The sequence below is a fragment of the Amblyomma maculatum genome, chromosome 6 (genome assembly GCF_055883805.1).
Source record: "Amblyomma maculatum isolate TAMU_Amacu chromosome 6, ASM5588380v1, whole genome shotgun sequence".
Taxonomy (NCBI): Eukaryota; Metazoa; Arthropoda; class Arachnida; order Ixodida; family Ixodidae; genus Amblyomma; species Amblyomma maculatum.
Genome location: NC_139349.1, coordinates 118,581,030 through 118,605,265, shown reverse-complemented (window position 1 = coordinate 118,605,265; position 24,236 = coordinate 118,581,030).

The window sequence follows — 24,236 nt, the reverse complement described above, 5'->3', positions numbered from 1 at the left end:
CTTTTCGCCTATGTTTGACTTTTCTCAACCAGATGGACCGACCTCTCGCCCTGCACATCGGACCCATCATACTATCGACACTGGTTCGGCTCGTCCCATTCGTCAAAAGCCATATCGCGTGTCCCCATCTGAGCGCAAAGTAATTCATGAGCAAGTGGAGGACATGCTACAGAAGAAGGTGATACAGGTGTCATCTAGCCCCTGGGCTGCCCCTGTAATTCTTGTACGCAAGAAAGACGGTTCGTGGCGATTCTGCGTTGATTATCAGCGTCTAAATTCTGTTGCGAAAAAGGACGTCTATCCTCTTCCTCGCATAGACGATGCCCTCGACTGCCTCTCTGGTGCGTCCTATTTTTCTTGTCTTGATCTCAGATCTGGCTACTGGCAAATTCCAATGGACCCTGCGGATAGGAAAAAAAACACCCTTCGTAACGCCAGATGGCCTTTATGAGTTTAATGTTATGCCATTCGGGCTGTGTAATGCACCAGCCACATTTGAACGCTTTATGGACACAGTTTTGCGCGGCTTAAAATGGGACATTTGTCTTTGCTATCTGAACGATGTCGTCATATTTGAGAAATCCCTCCAAGAACACAATGACCGTCTAATACGCGTCTTGAATTGTCTGCACTACGCCGCCCTAATTCTAAACTCGAAAAAGTGCCGCTTTGGAGAGCGCCAAGCGCTGGTACTATGACACCTTGTCTATGGTGATGGTGTAATGCCGGATCCCCAGAAAACTGCCGCTGTTGAGTCTTTTAAACCCCCGCAGACAGTGAAGGAGTTGCGCAGTTTTCTAGGGTTGTGTTCGTATTTTAGACGCTTTATACATCGCTTTGCTGACGTTGCTTACCCATTGACGTGCCTTCTCAACAAAAACTCCACTTTTGACTGGACACCAGACTGCGACGCGACATTTCGTCAGCTGAAGCTTCTTTTAATATCGAAACCCATCCTGCGTCACTTTGATCCTGCTGCAGTGACAGAAGTTCACACGGACGCTAGTGGAATTGGTCTCGGGGCAGTCCTTGTCCAACGGCACGATGAACGAGAGCATGTTATCGCGTACGCAAGTCGTACCCTGAGCAAGCCGGAGCGAAACTACACAGTGACCGAACAGGAATGCCTGGCTGTAGTTTTCGCTGGGCAGCGTTTCCGTTCATATTTGTACGGACGGTCATTTACTATCGTAACTGACCATCATTCACTCTGTTGGCTGCGGAACCTTCGAGACCCATGTGGTCGCCTCGCACGCTGGGCCCTCCGGTTACAGGAATATGACTTTGCCGTGGTGTACAAAAGCGGGAGGCGTCATGCAGACGCAGATTGTCTTTCTAGGATGCCAATGGCCACGACTGGACCTGACAGTGACGATTTCGACAATTATATGTCGACCCTCGAGCCAGCGTTCCCCGACACGAGTGTTTTCAAAACGGAACAGCAAAATGATAGCAGTCTGCAGCCTCTCTTTGCCGCCGCCGAAGCCAGCGTACCTACAAGCCGTTTTTGTGTGCGTGATGGCCTCCTATGGGAAAAGAGTTATTCGCCTGTCGGCCAGCGATACTTACTCGAAGTTCCCAAGACGCTGTGCACGGACGTATTGCATGTTATGCATGATAGTCCAACTTCTGGGCATTTGGGATCGGTTCGAACGCTCCACCGTGCTCAAGAAAGATTTTACTGGCCCAGATTGCGCTCGAAGATTGAACAATACGTTACCAGTTGCGAGCAATGTCAACGCCACCAACGTCCAACTGCAACTCCATCTGGCTTGCTGCACACTGTGAAGACCCCGACAGCTCCGTTTGATCAAGTAGGCATTGACCTCGTAGGTCCGTTTCCGAAGTCCGTGGATGGAAATCGCTGGACTGTAATCTGCGTGGACTATCTCAAACGTTACTGTGAAACCGCCGCTCTTACATCTGCTACGGCGCATCAGGTGTCGCTTTTCATGCTGCACTCAGTCATCTTACGACACGGACCGCCACGCATTGTCATCACTGATCGGGGCCGACAATTCACTGCTGATGTTATTGAAGAGCTCATGCGTTTATGCTCCGTAACTTTCCGACACTCGACACCATACCATCCCCAGGCAAATGGCTTGACTGAGCGCGTCAACAGAACGCTTATTAACATGCTAGCCATGTATGTGGACGCAGGGCATAAGAACTTGGACACCATACTACCCTTCATCGCGTATGCGTTTAATACCGCCACGCATGAGACGACTGGGTACAGTCCGTTTTTCCTTCTCTATACCAGACCGCCACGCTACCCCCTGGATACTATCCTGCCCTTCACAAGCCGTGAAGACCTCTGCCTGGCTGAGACCCTCTGTCTCGCCGAAGAAGCTCGGAGAATCGCCCGATTACGGTCTGGTGCTTCACAAGAACGTTCTAAAGTGCGATACGATGCCAGTCACCGGCGGGTCACGTACTCTGTAGGGAGATCTAGTCGGGCTGTGGCGCCCGATTCGGCGCCGTGGCCTACATCAAAAACTCTTGGCCCACTATGACGGACCATATGTAGTTGTCAAACGGATCAGTTACTTAACTTATGCAATAGCCCGCCTGACAGCATCGGGTCGTCGGTCTGCCAAAACCGAACTATGTCATGTTGCCCGCTTGAAGCCGTGTCAGTCTCGCACAACTCACGAACACGCCCAGAGGGCTTAGGCTGAGTAGGGGGGAAATGTCACGCCACTGACGACGACGAAGTGTTGTGATGGTCTGGGAGAAGTAGAGGAAAGAGCGTTGGTGCCTGGGGCTAGTAGGCTTCACCTTATCCCACTGCCATATCACTGTAAATAAACACCTCTTTGCTATTTCATCGTAACAATATCCTTAATGCATGTGGAAGGCTTAGGAAGAAGGGCCAGAATGGGTGTTTTATAGGTACGAGGTTTATTAGATTTGATAAAAAGTGTTTCATGCCGATAAGGAACCTTTTGTGTAATAGTACTGGGTTGACAGCTGTAATGAATACTTTGAGAGGTTTAGAAAGCACTAAACCGCAAAATTCTCAGCGATTAAATATGTTTGTGATACATTGTACCATGCAGGAACGGGTGCAAGCGATTATACAATCAAGAGTGGACTCCATCAATCCTGACATAGAGCTTGCCCCTTCAGCTAAGAAGTGAGTACAAGCGCCGTGGTAAATGGAATGATGTAAAACTTGTCTGCCTCGCCATGGAGGGTCTTGCTTTTGTTGAAACAGCTTCTGTGTTCGTCGAAACCGTTTTTTACGCAGTGTGCACTGCTTGACAAGGCCGCTCGCAACTGATTTGAGCGACATGGTCTTCCATCAGGCCAATTGCCGAGTGTGAAGCAAAAGCTTCATTCGGCCAAAGCCGGCTATCGCCTGGTGTATAGCGTGTATCCCATCACCCTGAGATGCACCTGCTGGGAAGAGGAGGAGTGAAGACGGTATTTACGGATGCCCTGCACGCAGCAGAGAGGATGGCAGCGGCATTCCAGCAGATACGCGGAGAGGGCGACGAGGCTAATTGCCACACTGCGCATGCGCGTGCCTCTGCGGAGGGCTCTAAGAGATGCTCCGCGCTCTGCCGTCGTCCCCGGTTTGCGAAGAGGAAGAAAGGTTCACCCAAAATGTAGGCGGTGTGCCAAAGCTTATTTAGGCCTGAGCGCATTTTCCGTAATGTCATACACATCGATGTGTCACATAAGTGTCTTCATTGGAATGCTCATGGAAACCAGAATAGTTTAATAAATGCTTTGCCGATTATAATCATATAGCGTAATTGCATGTTTTGCCTAGCGTAGCCCGGTCAAGCTATCCGACTACTCTGTTTAACGAAAGCGAAACAACGGGCTTTTTTCTGAGTGCGTTCGCAGATTACACGCTCCCATGGGACATGGGCAGAACGCAGTGTGGTGGGTGCCGTCGCGGATTATTTTCACTTGTTTTGTTTCGCGTCGTGCATTGAGTTCACGGGGAGAAAAGGAGAGCCATCTTTGAGCTCCTATAATTTCGCTGTTATTGACGCTATCTTCTAACGCTTAGTTCGTAGTTGAGAACTGAAGGGATACCTCTTACCCATGTCGGGTTTGTAGCGGTACTGAATACATTTTCATGGGCCTTTTAAACATGAAAATGTAGGCGAAAGTTTTCGCTGTATAACAGTGCGAGGCTACAACATTAGTGGCTCTTGTCTGCAACTCCTCTTGCAGATGTTTGTATTCGTGAATTCAATTTGTTATTCGCTTAATTAGCAACAAATTCACCATTTTTCAGTGGTGAGCAGCCATTGAATATACGAAAGCCCAATCTGCAATTACATTGCGCTGCTCTTTTACAAATCCGTATGAACACCCTTCGGGGCCTGTGGGTGATTCCTTTTCGGCCTCAGAGGGAAGGGATGTCTTATTTGTTCCTTTAGCCCGGAGACGACAAGTTCAACCAGTGGCATGCCCGTAAACATACACTCACAGTGCCACTCCCGATTTTCTACAGCACAGTTTTTCTAACGTTGTCGCTTATAGCATGATTTCTGCATCGAAAGATTCCAAATCTTGCTTATCACGATTTTATGAATAGGTCATGTGTGCTTATTTTCTGTTTGATGTCTCTCATACTGCCCGGTAGTTTTTCAAGCTTTAAAAAAAGTGCCTAATGTGCCATGTACATATTTATAAAATTTTGAGACATGTGTCATGGCTACCATTTACTTGGTAGCTCTAAAACCTGCCACTAACTGCAGGAAATAATGTGACCAACAATCTGCGTAGAAGACACCCTGAGAGTGGTTTCGCTCTTTTTATTCGTTGTGCCCGCTGCTTTTTGATCTCTATTTCGACGCACGCCGCTCTGAGACCAGCGAATGGGACGGCGGCAGCAGAAGCTCTTTGATAATGGCTTTATCGTATGTGTTGTACAGAGAAGAGACATTTGACATATTTTTCCGAACTTCGAAAGCACCGCATACAATGAATCTGTTTGTCGCAGCTTCGGAAATAAATCTTCTAGGTAGGATTTTGTCAGGCCAAATTCATCCATAGCTACTGCAAAGCAAAGCTTCTTGTGTCTCTTGTCCTTAGCCTATGGTTGAGGGCGGTTCACTCTTCCCGTTCGGCATGCACATTCTCGGAAATTGCAAGAAAGTTGACAATAATGCATTGGGAAAGGGAACAGAAATGCACGAAAATACATGGGACAAATGAGGTTAACTGAATAAGTCGGAAGGAAAACAGGCTATCTTGCACGATTTCAATGCACGTAATCATCTCGACACATTTCAAATACCAAAATTATTAAGTGATATTCGTGATTATTTTTATATTGAGTAGTAAAATTTCAATTTATAAAACGTCGGATAAAAATCGCCATCAAATGCGACCCGTTACGAACCTAAACTGGAAGCACATTGTAACATCAATCCCGCTATTGGCGCTCAATGACAGCAGATTTTTAACAAAGCTATACCACCATTCCGAGTGCTAAAGTTAGTGCACGGAACTGTTATACGCAGGTATGACAGGGCAGTAACACTTTTACAACATGAGAACTGCTGCAATGATTTCTTGTGTTTCGGAACTCTCCACATTTACGTTTCGTTCTGTCGCTCAACTCCTGGCGCTGCTAGTGTCATAGAAAAGTCTCTACTTTAAGCCTTCGCCCATCAACATTCCACTGCCTTTTGGCGGAAGCAGCACTAAATGTTATTTGAGAAAGAAAATGTTATGTTTCAGGAAAGCTCTCTGGAGCATGCCAGCCTAGGGTAGAATATGGACAGCGATAACATTGCTGGGTGCGTAGGCTTGGTTAAATGTCTGATTCTCTTGGAGCTGATGCGGCAATTCGCCATTTGGTCAGGCGGCGTGAATATGTCTCCATAATCGATTTTCGCATTGCCACGTCTACATTTTAAAGCTTGAGTTCTAGCAAATTAAAGCCGCCAATAGGCTCCACAGATTACGCAATGCCGTCATTGATGGTGGCGTCTGAAGTGCAGGTACGCAAAGTAGAAAATAACGCCATTCGCCTAAATATACTAAAATTAATCCTGCAGAATACGATAATCGCACCTCTTACGGGCTGCTGTCGGTGGCATTGAAAGGCCGTCTAAAGACCCTTCTTAACAAGTAGACAGAGAAAGGATTCCCAAGCAGCACACCACTATTGGACGACCGGTGGTCCAATGTTGGAAACCCGATGTTTCAATATCAGCCCTACGTTGGCTGTCGAAGAAATTACTACTTTTCCTACATTGGACCATCGTTCATGCCATCAGTGGTCCAGTGTTAATCCATTATGGCACTATCAATATGCATTTACTATTGGCGTGTCCATTCATATCCCAATTATGACGGCCTTCCTAATCCATTGGCATTCCTAGGTTGGGAAAACAGTGTGTTTCTTGTATTGTCATATCAATGGCTCTTCCATTCATCTTCTATTATAAACCTGAGTATTTCGTAGGCATTTACAAGCCGTGGAACAGTTTGTCCTACATGGTAACGCGACTAAATATTTCTATTTTACAGTGTAAGGAGGGCACACAGTTAAACCTCTCATTTCGATCTTTCTGTGGCAATCAGGGCAATGAATCTTTTTACTCGCGAGAAACAGCAACGGATTCAAAAACGGGCAGCAAAATGATTGAAAAAAAGAATGTTGATTTAACTCTTAAATACACGTATTCAGTGCCTGTTGGTTCAACACGCACGAGAGGGAAGTTTGAACTACTGGCTATTTTATTAGAGTGCAAACAGCCTTTCAATATTCAATGTACATTTATTCAAAATTGTATGCCTCTCGCGTAACATTGTTGAGCTGCTGGTGATATAAAGCAACCCAATAACAACAGGAGACTGTTCGTTATATATAAAATGCCTGGAGGAAGAGCTCTTGGGAGGGGGCTCGGCTCAGTCAGCGAGGGGAGGTTACGCCACTTGATGACGCGCCCAGTAGTTCAGAAATTCTGCAGGGATAGGAATAATGCCTATCTGTAAAGGATGCGTGAAAATCCGGCAACCATTTGAAGGTAAAATCCTAGCAATCAGAAGCAGCCATTTCTTGCTCTCACTGTGACATCTGCAAGAAAAAAAAAACGAAAAAAAAGGATTACTGAACCACGCAGAAATCCGGTTAACTGATCAAAATTCACACGCAAAAAAGGGGGAGCATACATGTCATTTCGAAACAATGATGGCAAAATGACATTGTAGGCGGCTGGAAATCAGCAACAGAGCCAATTGACAACATATGGACTCGAATAGCAGCGGAATTCGGCATAGATTGAAGGGCATCTTCTCTCCTCTTTCACTGTTGAGTTCTTTCCGGCTATAAAATCTCAGATAACTTCAAAATTAATTACACCAAAATCACATTTATCTCCACATACAAAACGACGGAAGGGTTGCGAAAAATGAAAAAGAACAAAAAAGGAAATTGTAGCAATATATGCGAAATGTAATAAAAGTGAACATTCTTTGTTACTGTTGAAATTGAAATCTATGCTAATTAACCAATTAGACTAGCTGTTGTCTGACACCCATTCGGTCTGAAGAGAGAGGAGGGAGAATGGTATACCTTTTTTGAACAGTTTATTTTTGTAATTTCTTGCAAAGACGCTCGCATAGGTGGTTAAATCCGCAGAAGGCATGAATGTCAATGCAGCTTTTGTTTGTACAGCATAATTTAAAGCAAGCACATATTTACGCCAGCAAGGACTTTGCCGAACTGTACACCTTGATCAATGCATGAGCGCCTAAAATTGGGCGTGCAAAAAAACAAACAATACGCAAGCATTACGCCCTTCCTTATGGAGATTATATGCAAATGGAAACGCTCGCGATTTCTGCCGCTACGTTGCAAAAAAAAAAGATATTCTGAACGGTTGCGGCGGCTCAAGCAGGAAGAACTACAAGGTTCCAATTTCGAAATATTTGTATTCAATGCCGCCGCTTATGACGAAATTGACTATCATTTGCATGTGAACTAGCATTACTGGCCTGCTGCCCTGCAATAGCAAGCGTTTCTTATTTCCAGTGGATGACCTACGTGCACTCCGTCGCAACAGATGGTACACGACATGACAAAGATGGTCCGTATTCGGAGGACCAGTCTTACCAAAGACGAAAATTGAAATTCTCACCATTCGTCCAGCGTTGCTTTAGGCAGGTGTCAAGCTTGAGAGTTCTCATAAAGTTATCAAGAACTTGTCCCAGCATTCTCATTATCTATTCATGCTGCAAAAATGCTAATTGTTCCATATACTAGTGTATTTTCCCAATCTATGACGAGATGAAGATACGGCGCTACTCACAAGTCTTCCGGGAAGAGCTTTTTAGGTGCGCAGGCGCTCTCACATGTCAGATGAGACTTTTCGTTTCCGCAGTATACGAACTTCTCCAAATATACTGAGTTCAATCGTATGACGGTGAATCTTGATGGAGGATGCAGTGAAGACACAGAGACGCGTTCTTCAACACAAAGAAAACCATTTAACTTTTGAATTACAAAAGAGGCCGTCGGCCAGCGACACTGCACGTGCGTCTTTCCCGTCCACAAGGCAAGTGTAAAGAAAGGATTCTGAGAGCCAAAAGCGCATGTTTCGTTGGGCAAGTACATTTCCCTTTCTCGCTAGCCCCCCAGGCACTGACAAAAGAGACCGGATCTTGGGCGCGCAGCAGTGACCACTGCCGAGTAGGTGCATGATTCCCGAAGCGCCGGTCAGCGATAGCTCCCCATGCCGCGCACATCAACGCAAGAAAAGGTACAGGGGGGAGGGGCAAACAGGTGACTAAGAAGCAGCGCGCGGGAAGAGCCACCCCGACCGAGAACTCACAAAACCCTTTCTCTCACACAAATATAGACGGAGAGATATAGAGCGACTGAATGGTGCTGCGTGCAGTCTGGCGAGAGAGAAATCAGGTTCGAGGGGGTGATCATGTAAAACCACAAAGAAAAAATTGCACCTCGCAAGGCGGGGGATAGAAATCTACAGTGAAAGGGGTCGACCGGGAAGGGAGTGTTGGAGATGGCATTTCAATGATTGTTCAGTCAGTGGCAAAATTCGTGCGCGCAGTGAGTGCGCCCCCCCCTCCCCTTTCCCTCCTTCTTCCAAGCTGTGAGCGCGTGGGCTAAATATGTTACGCGGGGTACAGCGATTGCTGACAATTACGGGCGCGGGTCACGAGCTCATATACGCATTTATATTAATTTTACCATGCCTCTAACCTGCCCCTTTACCCTACAACTGCTTTCGTTCATTTCCTCTTAGCGTCTACTATATTGTTTCATTCGTACCGCCAGCCCCGAACCCCACGCCCTCGCACAAATATTTTCCTTCCTGTTTTTTTTATAACATCTTGCTTCTACGACTTTACAACGAACTCAGCCACTTATTTCTCTAACGTAGTTCTAAACACTGTTAAATGTGCGGCAGTGTGCTATGGCCTGTTGGTTCATGGTAAAAAGGCTGCTCAGAAAAAAACACGACAGATCTAAAGCACTTATTAAAATATTAATTTAAAACACTCATTAAAGCAGTAATGAACTCGGATGTGGGCTTGTTAAACTAGGATCTCACACATCCAACAAACACCTATGGTCAATCCATTCATTTTCTCGCAGGTCCAAGAAACCATACATTTTATTTTTTTTAGCAAGACGTTTGGAATGTTGGCCGAACCTTATTACTATGTTGCCGTCCACGCGTCACTAATCACCTCCACATTGGGTGGCCCGCTTTACCAGATACTGAATCCAAATGCATTACATCATCCTGCAAGAAACAACCAAATGGAACAAAAATGATTACTGCAACTATTAACTGCTCGTGATGCAATAAATACTACGTTTACTAGCCAGAACACACTACAAAAAAGCAAAAGCCTATGCCAGTGTCAATCGGTAAACATTCCGTAAAAGTGCAATTAATTACGCAGAAAATAGTACATCATCATCAGCAGGCAAGGAAGAAATACCTTGTCAAAAAACACAGGAATATGTGTTGTTATATGGCGCGACATATGAAATTTTATCTCGAGCACGGGGCGACTCACATAGCCATTCTTGTGTTTTATATGCGTGTTTCATAAATGGCTGCATTGAAACTTCTTATGCAACGTAGCCAAAATAGAGCGCTAAATGCTTTCAACCCACCCAGTGTTGATATTTATTGCTTGAACAGTACGATGTTGCAAAAGTCAATTCTTTTATTCGTGGTAAGCAATACAGATGATATGAACCACTAGGCGCGTCACATTTCAGCCCATTTTATATTTCATGAAGTTCGGCGGATTTGGCTTCGATATGCAAAAACACCTCACTGGCCGTCACTATGCAAAACAGACCTTAATAATGCCTTGTTTTCTTAAAATTCTCTTCCTTAGCTATTCAGTGTAAAGACAAATCACGCGCTGTTCTAGGGAACCCAAGTGTCTATATATTAACATACATGTGAATACCAGTTGTACAGCAAATGAGTGGACGGGCAAAATCCAAATTTAGCTTCTGCAGCCATGCTATGAATGCGTTTAAATGCAATTCGACTCAACTGCTCTTCCAGAAATTCCATGAGATGGCTTATAGCATACGCGCAATAAAATTGTAGAAATATGAATCCCTGATTTCATAAGCAATTATATATAACATCTTGCTGCTAATATACTTTCCAGCGAAAATTGCGGAGATCAGCCATCTTTTTCCAAAACAGCTCCAAACATTCCATTATTATATATGTACCGACATACGTTGTGGCCTGCGCTTCATGGTGGAATAAAAAGATAACATCTTTAATAATAACTAAAATGCTTTCTCAGAAATTTTATTGAATAATAACACAAAATATTATTTTGAAATTAAATATAGCCAGGCATCAGCGTGGCGCAAACAATATCGGGATACCGAGAGACAATGTGGTCTATTGTTGGCTGTTTTTTTTTAGCACGGCTTGGCAGATATTGGAATAAGACCAAAGAAAGTAGTCTAATATAGACAGTTTTTAAAACCGGCATGGCCCATAATGGCAGCACACAGTACAAAGTGGTCCGATGTAGCCAATTTTTAGAAGTGGCACGTCCGCTATTGGGTGAACGTAAGGCAAATTGGTCCATTGTCACCAGTTTCTAAAGGCGGCTGCACCAATATCGGGAAAGTATGATATAAACTAGTCCAATACCGCCAAGATTCCAGAACGCTAGCACCAACATTGGGAGAACACTTGAACTTTGGTCCATCGTTGGATGTGTTGTGTACTGGATCCACCGATGTTGGTCAGGTAGCGGCACAGTTGGGCCTCTGTAGGACCACCTTTTGCCAGCGCATTACTAACATTGGCCCACTGTCATGTGCTGCCTGGACATTTTTGAATACGCTCTTCCGAGTTAGTCACATCCAGAAACCGAAGGTTAAGCTAAATTTGAATATCATGTGAGGCCCGTCCAGTTTTCTCTACTCTCAATATGCCGCCATAGAAGAAGGTGTTTCACAGTGTTTAAAGGCCCACTGTCCCCCCCCACGGTCGAAAATATTTTCTGCCCCGGTGACTGTGAGATTTCGCCCCCAACACGCACGGCCGCAAAATGTTTTTGAAACGAGTAACTAATAACGCAGTTACAGCCACTGCAATCACGCGATTTCGTGGTGTTTCTGTCCTCCCGTACTCTGGCAAAGGTTTTTCACTCTCCTGCCCGGTCGTCTAGCCTGCAAGACAAATTCCCCTACCTCGTCCGAGTTTGGCCGGAGGTGGGGTGTGGCACTCCGCGTGCGCAAAAAAAAAAAAGAACGGGCGAGGGAGCGCCCGCCGCTAAATTCAGTCCGGCCGTGGCAAGGGAAAAGCGCGCAGCGAGCGGTAGACACCTATCCTTCACCCTCAGACAGCGAGACGGACCAATGGTCGTCGTTTTCGACAAATACGTCATAGCTGTGGCTCGACGGGCCAGCGCAGGGAACGGGGAAACTGGCTTTCCGAAGGAGAGCGAGAGAGAGCTCTGATTTGTATTTTCGTTGCTTTGCGGCGCGCGTCACTGTAGCATTTTGCATAATCTCCGGTACACGATAGAACAATTGAGCTCGTTTGCTTAAAATGTCATACAATGGACAGTGACCCTTTAAAATCCTGTTTGCAATGTGTATGTAAAAAAAAAGATGTTGTTGTTGTGTTGTGTTGGGTTTTTTGGCACATAAGCAACTAAGGCTATCATGCGCCACGAGCAAGGTGAAAATTTTGTTTTGCAAGAAATGGGAAAATGAGTGTGTTAAAAACTAATTTGTTTAACAAGTCTCCTTTTAAAAACTTGGGTTGTGTTAGACTCAATGGCGCTTAAGCTGCCAACTCCATGATGTGCCTAGCACAAGGTTTCAGTTTCTCTTAGTGAAGTATGTTTCATTTTTTTCTACAGTTTGTGTAAAACATTTGCTTCCCTTATGAGACTGAAAACACAAGATAAATCAACAAGTCCATCATCTTCTAAAATCAGTTTAGGGTGAAAAGGAATTTATTCTTTGTAAAAGTTTGCAAAATTTTTTTTATTATCCTTTCAAGACTTGCGCGTGTGAATAAAATGTGGTTAATAGTTAGTTCCTCTACGCATTTTTCGCATCGTGCTTTCTCTTCTTTTTTGAACAAAAAATTGTGTGTCAGGTGCGTGTGTCCAATGCGGAGACGGCATAGGATTACTTCTATAAAACGCTCCTGATGCCGGCACGACATCCATTCTCCCAAAATGGGCTTTTTTACTAAGTGTAGTTTATTTCCCACTTCACTGTCCCAAGCAGACTGCCATTTTTCTTTTAATTTGAGATGTACAAGTTTCGTACAGTCTTTGTAAGGTATGCTTATACTCTTTATTTGCTTGTCGCGGGCTTTAGCAGCACATGTGTCTGCTCTCTCATTGCCTTTAATGCCCACGTGACTCGGGACCCAGTAGAATTTTACGTTGTATCCTCGAGCTATGGCTGTTGTTATATTGTGTGTTATGTTGTAAAGTAAAGAAGTGGCTGCGTTTCTGGAATTTAGAGCTTTGAGAACACTTAGGGAGTCTGTAAATATAATTCTGTTTATGACATTCTTTTTTAATATTTTCTCTACGGCAACAAAAATGGCATGGGATTCAGCAGTGAAAATAGACGCACAGTGTGAAAGTCTTATGATTTGCACAGAATCTCCTCGCACAATTGCACTTCCAGTGTACACAGCAGTTTTAGATCCATCGGTATAAAAGTCTGAAGTTTTTGTAGTTTTCCTACAAATTTAGGAATTCCTGAATAATGTGCTCTTGTGAGGTTTTAGTTTTTGGAAACTGTGTGAGAGTGAGGTCACAGATTGCAGGAAGACTACCATGGAGGTAGAGGGCTGTTGTTTTGTGCGACATCAAGCAAGGTGTCCAGGATCTGCAACTCACTGCACATGCCTTCAAATCGCATGATCAGTGGCCTTTTTGCTTTGGGTTTATTTGTGAAAATTAATCGAGAGGGGCAAGTTGTGACAACTGGATAACAGAGGTGTTTTTTCTGTGACCTTATTCTTAGAATGTAAGCACATGTGAGGGCTATTCGTCTGTCTTCCAGTGAAGGCTCATTTGTTTCTACATACAGGCTGCTTATAGGGGATGTTCTGTATGCCCTGCATGCAAGGCGCAGGCCTAAGTTATGTACCGGGTCCAGTTGTTCTAGATTTGAAGGTCTAGCTGAACCGTACACTATACTCCCAAAGTCCACGCGGGAGCGTACAACAGAACGGTATATATGTAAAAGACGTGCCCTGTCGGAACCCCAATGTTTCCGCGAAAGAACTTTCAGTATTTTAAGAGATTTTGAGGTTTTCTTTTTTAGTGTGCTTATGTGAGGTAGAAATGTGTGTTTCTTATTAAAATTGTATGCCTAGGAATTTGTGCTCTTTTTTTTACTGGTAATTCGCTTCTATTTAAGTGCAAGACAGGGTTGTTCTGAATACCCCGTTTGAGTGAAAATATAACTGCCACCGTCTTCTGTGGGGAAAACTGAAACCCATTTTTGTCAGCCCATGCCACTAGTTTATTTATGGTTATTTGTATTTGTCTCTCACATGTTGATATATTGGAAGAGGTGTAGGCTATCTGGAGGTCATCTACATAGAGTGAACACATAATGGAATTTGGGATTTCATTGGTAATGGAATTGATTGTTACAACAAAAAGCGTACCTGAGGTACCCCATTCTCCCCAATGAAGCTTCTTGCCAAGGTGGTACCGAGGCGCACTTGGAATGAACGATGTGAAAGAAAGTCTTTCAAAACACTGAGCATTCGACCACGGATGCCCAAAGCTGCTAGATCACGCAGGATGCCGAATCTCCAAGTTGTATCATATGCCTTTTCTAGATTGAAGAAAACAGCGAGACAATGCTGTCTATGTATAAGCGCCTCGCGAACAGTGTTTTCGATGCGCACTAGGTGGTCTGCAGTTGAGCACCCTTTTTTGAAACCGCACTGACGAATATTAAAAAGTTTACATGATTCTAAAATAAAGGTTAATCTAGTGTTTAAAATACTTTAAAAAGATTTTGCTAAACAACTAGTTAGGGCTATAGGCCTGTAACTCCCAGGACAGGTCGGCGGCTTGCCGGGTTTTGGGAACGGCACAATTATGTCTCTTTTCCAAGCCTCCGGTATTTTAGATAGTACCCAGATTTTTTAAAATAACTTCAGAATCACTTCTACAGACGCTTCTGATAGATGGGCGAGCATCTCATAATAAATCTCATCAGGACCAGGTGCAGTTTTTTTACCGCAAGCGAGAACATCCTTCAGTTCTTGCAGCGCAATCAACCTATTAGATGGTGTGTTCGTGCTGCCCCTCGTAGGAAGCCTATATTTTTCAACCTTGTCTTTGTACTTTATGAATGTTTTTGTATAGTTTACAGAACTCGAAATTTTGTGGAAAAGCTCCCCTAGTATATTAGCTTGTTCTTCGATGCTTGTCTGTGTATTAGGAGCTGTGAGGATTGGAATTGTGAATGGGGAGAAGCTGCCATTTAGTTTATGAATTTGTTCCCACATTTTTTTTTATGTTGTGGAGCTGTTTATAGATGTGACATACTTCTGCCATGATTTGTTTTCGGCATAACGACGAATATATCGAGCTTTAGCTCTTGCTTTTTTAAAAACGGTCAGATTTTCATGGGTTGGGTATCTCCGAAAAATACCCCAGGCTTTATTTTGTTCTTTTTTGGCCTCTTTGCAGTCCTGTGTCCACCAGATTTTGTGGCTTTGGTGCACCACTCCTGTGGACTGGGGAATAGATAGACGTGCTGCCGCAAGAATGCATACTGCAAACATTTCATTCATTTTGTCTATATCACTTTTCTCTAAAGCTATTTCATTTAGACTGGCTTCTTGTCTGAACAAAGACCAGTCAGCTAAATGCAGTTTCCAACGCCTGGGTTTCGTCGGGATGACTGATGGTGAGGATGATAAGCTGATCATGACAGGAAGATGGTCGCTTCCGTACAGATTTTTTAAGACTTCCCATTTAAAATCGGTGAAAATAGACGGTGAACTAAAAGACAGATTTAAACAATTCGCTTTGCCTGTGGCTGGGGAGTAGTATGTTGGATTGCCAGAGTTTAGGAGACACACATTGCTGCATAAAATAAAATCTTCTATGAGCTGACCACGAGTATCTGTTTGCTCGCTGCCTCAAAGACACGAATGAGCATTAAAATCACTAACTAAAAGATAAGGCTCGGGAAGCTGTTGTAAAAGTTCTTATAAATCATCTAGTGTTATCTTGAAGTGTGGTTGGAGGTATACTGAACATACTGTGATGGTTTTATGTGTTAATAATGTGGCTGCTACCGCTTCAAGTCTGGTATTAAGAGTCAGCTCCTGAGCAGCGGCTCCAGTTTTCACGACGATGGCTACACCACCCGAGAGTCTTCTGGACAGCTCCCGGTCCCGGCGGATGATTTTATAGTTCTTAAGGAAATTTTTGTTCTGAGGACCTAGGTTGGTTTCCTGGAGACATAAAGCCAATGGGGAGAATGTAGCCAGGATGCCCTTTATGTCGCTGTAATTATTTAGTAGTCCTCTACAATTCCAATGTATTATACATGCCATCTTATTTTATGAAAATGTGAAAACTAGCTTAGGTTTTTTTTTGGCCCAACGACTCGGGTCTGTCTTTTTTTTTTGACGGTCTAAGCTGTGCCGCCGTCTAAGCTGTGTCCCCGATAGACTCAATGTTGGACAGTTTTGACTATTGCATGTGGTCTTTCAATTCAAGCAGTAGGTCTCCACTTGCCAGTTTTTTCACCCTGTAACCTGCACCTAGTGCACTTGTCAGTGATTTCTCAACTATGAATGGGGAGATAATTCTCGCTGATTTTTGCTCTTCTTCACTAAGTATTGGTACTTTGGAAAAACTTCTTTGTTTGGAAAAATTCATGGGTTACATCGGTCCGCCCTCTTTTGAGAGGGCGATCAGTTCCAGAAAGAGAAGCAGCCTAAAATGTGGTACTTTTCGGCCAAAGTGGCAGCCACCCCCCATGGAGCCCAACAAGGGGACGGGAAAGGAGCTTGTACAAAGAGTCCTGGCCACGTCAGCTGTACACTCTGACTATAACCAAATACGGCGTAACGCAGTGTGGTTAGCCACACAAGGTTAACCCTCGCCGCCAGGAAAAAGGAAAAAGCGAGAAGGGAGGAGAAGACAGGGAAGTTCTGAGAAGGAAGATAGCAAAGTGAAAGATGGAGGGGAGGATATGAAAAGGCGACTGCCGATTTCCCCCGGGTGTGTCAGCCCGAAGGCGCGGTCGATGGGAAGCGTGGGCCAAAGTGGTGTGTTGCCTCCGCCGAGGGGCCTTAAGAGTCCAAACACTCGGCATCGGCTCAACCAACAGGATCCCCTTTTCCCCAGACACGACGATGCCATGCACGGCTAAACGTGGGTGCTCGGGGTCCGTGGTGTCGCACAAAACACACGAACACCTGCTTTAACAGGTGCCCCCTGCGGGTAAATAAAAAAGAGTATAGCCAGTTCAGCTCATTTTGCAAAATACTTAGTGTGCGCTAAAGCACGTAATGTTCAATTTCGGCGCCAGATCAGGTTAGGCGTTCACGTTTGCGCTTGACGCAAAAAGCGACGAAATTGGTACATTGGGCCCCTAATAACAGCTCATCATAAAACTTCGGGCCGTTAAACGCACCTACAGATGACAATGTATGAAGTGTATGACATAGCTGTGGGTCGTACTCATTGCGCATGGATGCAAGTCAATGAAGACGACAACAGGCTGTACGCAGTGCGAGGAAGCTGCTTATTAACCCGTTGTGTGATTGGCTCCTTAAGTAGCTTCCTAACGGTTTCATACAAGCTTATTACGACAAGTCAGCATCATAATCAGCCTGACTATAACCCTGCATGACGAAGACCTCTCCCATAATCCTTATACTAACCCGGTCCTGTGCTAGCTACATTCACATTACCCCTGCGAGCTACCTAACCTCACCCGCCCACCTAACTTTCTGCCGCCCCATGCTGCCCTTTCCTTCCCTTCGAAGCCAGTTTATTACCCTAAACGACCATTGGTTATCCTCTCTTCGCACTACATGTCCTGCCCGTGCCCATTTCTTTTTCTTGATTTCCCCTAGAATGTCAATAACTTGAGTTCTTTCTTTGACCCTCTTTGCACGCTTCCTATACCTCAACGTTACCTTTACCATTTTTCGTTCCATAGCCCTCTGCGTTGTTCTCAAGTTGAGTAGGACTGTCTTCGTTAGCCTCCACGTTTAAGCCCCATAGTTGAGAACAGGTAAAATTCAACCTTTGTATACTTATCTTTTGAGCGATACCGGTAAGCTCCCAGTCATAATCTGCGAGTGCTTGCCAGATGCGCTCCATCCCAATCTTATTGTTATTTCCCTTTCATGGTCCCGATCTGCGGTAACTGCCTTTCCTAAGTAGACTTATTCGCCTACTACTTCCTGTGCTTCGCTACCTACCATAAACTGCTGTTCCTTCCCGAGGATGTTGAACATTACCTTATCTTCTGCATATTGATTTTCAAGCCTACCTTTCTACTTTTCCTGTCTAGGTCATCAATCAATATTCGCAGTTCATCCCCTGAGTTACATAGCAAACCCCTGTCATCACCAAATTGCAGATTACCATCTACCCTTACTCCTAACTGCTCCATTCCAAGTCTCCGAATACTTCCTCTAAGCAGGCTCTGAACAGTACTGGGGAGATCGTGTCTCTTTGCCTAACACCTTCCTTCATAGTCATTTTGTTACTGTTATGTAGAGCTAAGGTTACTATGCAGCCACTTTATATACATTCCCGTACTGTCACGTACGACTCATCTACACCCTGATTTCGTAATGCCTAGATGACCGCCGAGGTTTCTACTGAGTTCAATGCTTTGTCGGAATCAATGAATGCTAAGTATTAGAGCTGGTTATATTCCGAGCATTTTTCTGTCACCTAATTGATGGTATGGACATGATCTATAGTAGAGTATCCATTCTCAAAACCTGCTTGATCTTTTGCTTGGTTGCAGTCTAATGTTGTCCTGATTCTATTAGCGATTACCTTGGTAAATAACTTATGCATAACAGAGAGTAAGCTGATTCGTGTGTAATTTTTCAAGTCCATAGCGTCTCGTTTGTTATGAATTAAGATAATGTTTGCGTTCTTCAATGGTTCCGGTACTGGCGTTGACACCAGGCACTGCATATAGAGGGTGGCCAGTTTTTTTAGCTCGATATCCCCCCGTCCTTCAACCAATATATAGTTACCTGATCCTCTCAAGCTGCTTTCCCCTTTTTCATAGTTTTTCACGCTTTCCTAACATCGTCCTGGGTCACTGGCGGAACGTCTTACTGCCTTTCCCTACTGCCAATCTCATTATTGTCCTGACTACTTTGGCTATTGTACAGATCAATATAGAATTCTCCGGCTAATTTGATTATCTTTTCCATATTCGTGATTACGTTCCCGGCCTTGTGCCTTAGCGCACGGATGTGATTTTTGCCTATGGCCAATTTCTTCTTTACCTCCTAAGGCTTACCCTGTTCTTTACACCGTCGTAAATTTTATGAATGTTATACTTTATTATATCGGCCACTTTGCGCTTACTGATTAGCTCATATCTGTGCCAATTCTATCTGAAATGTTGGATTGAAATCTTTCATAACTTGTGGTTCCTTAATCAAATCTTTCGTCTTCTTAGACAGCTTACCGGTATCCTCTCTAACTATCCTACCGCCTACTTCTACAGCGCACTCAGTAATGATATTTCTGAAAGTATTGTTCATTGCTTCTAGGCTAACCTCTTCATCCTCAGAGCTGAATATCGTTCTGTATCGAGATCTTGAGAACTCCTGCCCTTCCCATCAGCGCTAATTTGTTGATGGATTCTTACTCCTCTGGTTCGCTCCCTCTTCAGATGTAGACCAAGTCTAGACTTTGCCATTCTGAGATCAATGCATCGCACTTTCGCGATAACCTCTACATCCTGCATAATGGTGGGGTCAGAACACAATATGAAGTCAATCTAATTTTTAGTCTTCCCTTTAGGACATTTCCATTACCACTTCCGGCTTTAATGTTTGCTGAAAAAGATATTCGTGATTGTCAAGTTATTGCGCTCTGCAAACTGAACTAGTAACTCCGCCCTGCTATTCCTTGAGCCAGTTACATAGTCACCCACTGCCTGGCCTCCTGTCTGCTTTCTCCCTACCTTAGCATTGAAGTCGCCAGTATACTGCGTCTTTCATTTCCGCATTGCCGATTCTGCGTCTTCGTAGAAGCTTTCAACTGCCAGGTCATCATGACTACAAGTAGGAGCGTAGCCCTGTACAACCTTCAGATTATACCGTTTATTAAGCTTAATTACGATGTCTTTCACCCTCTCATTGATGGTATAGAATTAATCTATATTTCCAGCTATATACTTATTGCCAAGGAAACCTACTCTACAGTTCTCGCCTCTCCGGTAAACCTTGATAATACAGTACATGCCCGTCCATCAGTACCTTGTATGCTTCATTCGGGCTTATTCGGCCTCCTAACCTCACTAAGCCCTATGGCATCCCATTTCATACCCCCTAGTTCCTGTAACAGCACTGCTAATCTACCTACATTACCTAGGGTTCTTGCGTTAAACGTTGCTAGGGTCAGTTTCCAATGGCGGCCTGTCCAGCGGAGCCAGTAATTCTTAGCATTCCCCGCTGCGTCATAGGTCTGACCGCCGCCTTGGTCAGTTGCTCCGCAGCCGTTGGTGACGGAAAGCTGGGGTACGACAGGTAGCTGTGTTCGAATCCGATGCAATGCTACGGACCGTTGTTCGCAAAATCCTTCTATGACGCTGCTGTACAAGGCCGAGAATTACACTTCAAGGACGACGAACAGTGAAACCTGTGTTCTGAGCGCGTGGAATACTGATGTCGCATTTAAAAACAGCCAGGGAATGCTCATGACCAATTGCAACTTGGTCAAATACATGTCTGAGAGCTTTTTCAATCTGCTGCACCACAACGGTAGCCTTGCGTCAAGCGCCTTTAGTAAGTGTATTTTCGAGCTATACGATTCAAACGACTAAAAAAGATATAGATACATGTGTGAAAAAACGTACCGATCAATGTAGGCAGTGACACTTCTCCTCAAAGTCATTTCCCCCCAAAGAAGCAAGGATACCTATTTGCTAATATCTACCTTTAAAACATGTGGTAGGAATACTTAGCATCTATGCCTATTTTCACAGTGAAGAAGCGAATAAGAGAGACAACAAATATCTGGGGAGGCGCTTACGCTATCCAACTCTGGAGTATCAAAATGCGGATTTCTACGAATCGCAGCTTGATTTTCTTTTTGCTAAAGTGGCAACACAAAACAAAGCATATTACGAGGAAACTGCAGAATCTACACTGGACAAATGGGATAGGATGGATGGATGGATGGATGGATGGATGGATGGATGGATGGATGGATGGATGGATGGATGGATGGATGGATGGATGGATGGATGGATGGATGGATGGATGGATGGATGGATGGATGGATGGATGGATTATGGATGGAATATAGAAGCGTCCCCTTTGAAACGGATGGATGGATGGATGGATGGATGGATGGATGGAATATAGAAGCGTCCCCTTTGAAACGGGGTGGTAGCAGTGCTATCATGCTGATTTTTCTACCTATATCTTAATTATTGTTTTATATTGGTTAACTATACCATCATTCTATTTATTAAATTCTTGTTGCTACATTGCTAACATTGTCACTTCTCTGCTTTTAAGCCACCAATCTTCCAGTCGTTTTTTGCTAGTTTCCACCGCCGGTTTATTCACCCGGCCACTGTTATCTCTAAACCCCAGAGCTTCAGGAACAGTGATTGCGCCTGTATCAACTTCCGGATGGATACCATTACATTCGAGTATAATATGGTCAATTGTTTCATTGGAGTTACCACATACAGCACGTGCGTCATCTCCATTGTTAAATTTCTTTTTGTAGCTGAGTGTTCTAAGGCACCCTGATCTAGCTTCAATAAGTAGGGCACTGCCTTTTGAGTTATCAAAGAAATCTTCCTTCCTGATCTGCATTTTCCACTTTCGGTATAATTCGACACTTTATTTCGTTTCCATCGAATTTATCCAATTTTTATCTTCTGTGTTTTTCACCTGTTGCTCAACGCTCTTTATTTCTCCGTCCTTGTGACTACCATACTTACTAGTTAGTTTCCTAGTTCTTTTCCTCCATTGTGAGTCATCGCTTTTTAAGTACAGATATTTAAATACTTTAGCTGCCCATCTGTTACCGTCCAATTTCTTCAGGCGTTCCTCATATAATATTTTGCTCTTAGCTTCCCGTACCTCGAAAGATTCCCAGCCCATATCTCCCTGTACCGCCTCATTTGTAGTTTTGCCGTGGGCGCCTAGTGCTAATCGTCCAACGGATCTCTGATTTATTTCTAATGTCGGCTGTACCTCTGATTTTAGGCACTAAACCACATTTCCGAAAGTAAGTCCGGGCAACATATTTCCTTTCCAAATACCTCTAAAAACATCATACCTATTGTATCCCCACAATGCATTGTGCTTCATTATCCCGGTATTCCTTCGCCCTTTGGCCTTAAGTGATTGCTCATGCTTTCTAATGCATGCCATTCCTTCGTTTACCCATACCCCCAGATATTTATATTCTGCTACTCTAGGTATTTCATGGCCTTGTATTTTAAGACCCTGATCAGTTGAGTCGTTGAAAATCATCGGACCCGACTTAACTGCGCTGAAACAGAAGCCTACAGCGTCCCCTTCGTCTCCGCAATAGTTAACTAGAGTTTTCAATTCTTCCAGACTCTCAGCCAGCAGCACAATATCGTCTGCATACATCAAACTGGGGAGGCGCTGCTCTACGGCCTTTCCACCTAATCTATATGACAGGTTAAAACCTAGGTTACTGTCTTGTATCCTCCGTTCCAGGTTTATCATATAAAGCATGAACAGCACCGGTGATAGAGGACAGCCTTCTCTTAATCCTTTGCATACTTTGACATCTTCCGTACTTCTTATCTCTTCCCACGTAATTTCTTCTTTGTTATCCCGGTAATTTCTTGTAGGAATTCTATTATCACATAACCGATACCTTCTTCTTTTAATATGTTCCACAGGAGTTTCCTGCTTACGTAGTCGTACGCCCCGTTTATGTCAGGGAAGGCCAAATGCAAATATCTATTTTCCACTCTAGATATTTCGATGCATTGGGTAAGCACGAACAGGCTATCATCTAAGCGCCCACCATTTCTAAAGCCGTTCTGAAGTTCTCCGAGTACCTTGTTACTTTCTACCCATGCTTGCACCTTTAATTTCACCGCCTCCATGGCTAACCTGTTTATAACAGATGCTATGGTAATCGGCCTGTAGGGTTTTATGTGCATCCTGTCTCCTTTCCCTTTATAAATCAAATTCATTTTACTATGCCACCAGCTGTCCGTAATTTGCTTATTCGTTATGACTGTTTCCAGAGCTTTTAACAACGTTTGCTTACTTTTTGAACCGAGTTCATTAATCAGCTTGATCGGAATTCTATCTATTTCTGTAGATGTGTTTTTAGGAATATTTTTTCTGCCTTTTTCCAGTTTAGATTGGTCAGTTCTAAGCTGCTTTGTATTCTGCTACCTTGTGTTGCTTCCTGATTTGCGGAGATTACCCTATCGTCGCTCTTAAATGACTCGGCTATAAGTGATGTAATGTAGTTCACTGCGTTGTCTCCCTTTAAACAATTTCCCGCGTTATTTTGAATCCGATCCTGCTTTCTTTGATTATTCTTCCCTAGCCAGCTTATATGGCTCCATAATTTTCTTGCTCCGCCTCTAGAGGCATCGTGTATGTCAGCCGTCCAGCGATGGGTGGACTGCCTTATTTTACTTTGGACGAGGGCGTGCACCTCGAGTTTCTTTTGTCGATATGATTCCCATTTTTGGTCGATTTCCTCCTGAGATACATGTGCTTTCTTTGCCATTCGGTGTTCCCTTGAAGCAGCCCGTCGTTGTTCAATGGCTTCCCTGATTTCCTTATTCCATCAGCTCCGTGGCTTCCTCCTGAGCACGCTCAGTGCCATAATGTGGGCGCCGTACGCGGTGAGGGGGGTCAGGCTGGCTTCGCAGGGTCCTATATGATGACGCTATGCCTCCACGCTAACAACGGAGGGAATTCACAGGAAACGGATGCTACTCATCTAATTTCAACGTCTTAAATTTACATGTTCATAATTGTCCATGTACATCTCAGCACAGATCACGAAGATGCTTTAATAAGAAACGCGTGCATTCTCTACACCCGCCTTATTCACGTGTAACGTTGTCTTCGCGGGGGGGGGGGGGGGGGGAGGGGGGGTAGAAACGTTCTCGCATAGGCTGCCACGGCTTCGGTTAGAGTCGCACAGTAGGCCCATTTTTTTTAATTCAAATGGAGCGGCGCACATTTTCTGTGCGCAGTTCCTGCTCACAATTTCTGCTGACGCTATTCATGAGCTTTTAAACAGTTTTGCAGAAATTGTCACAGTTTCGCTTGTGACATGAGCCTGTTATGCACATCTAGATAATAATTTTTTTACGAACTGCAGTTTCTCTGATTGTGAGTTTAATAAGTTCCGATCACTTCCTGCTTCTTCAGTACTATTTTTATACACAGAGTTATAATTCTTAGTGGTGGAAAAGTTATGAAAACGAAAAAGGTAAAATTTAGTTCGAAAAAAAGCCATCTTCAAAATGTGCATCC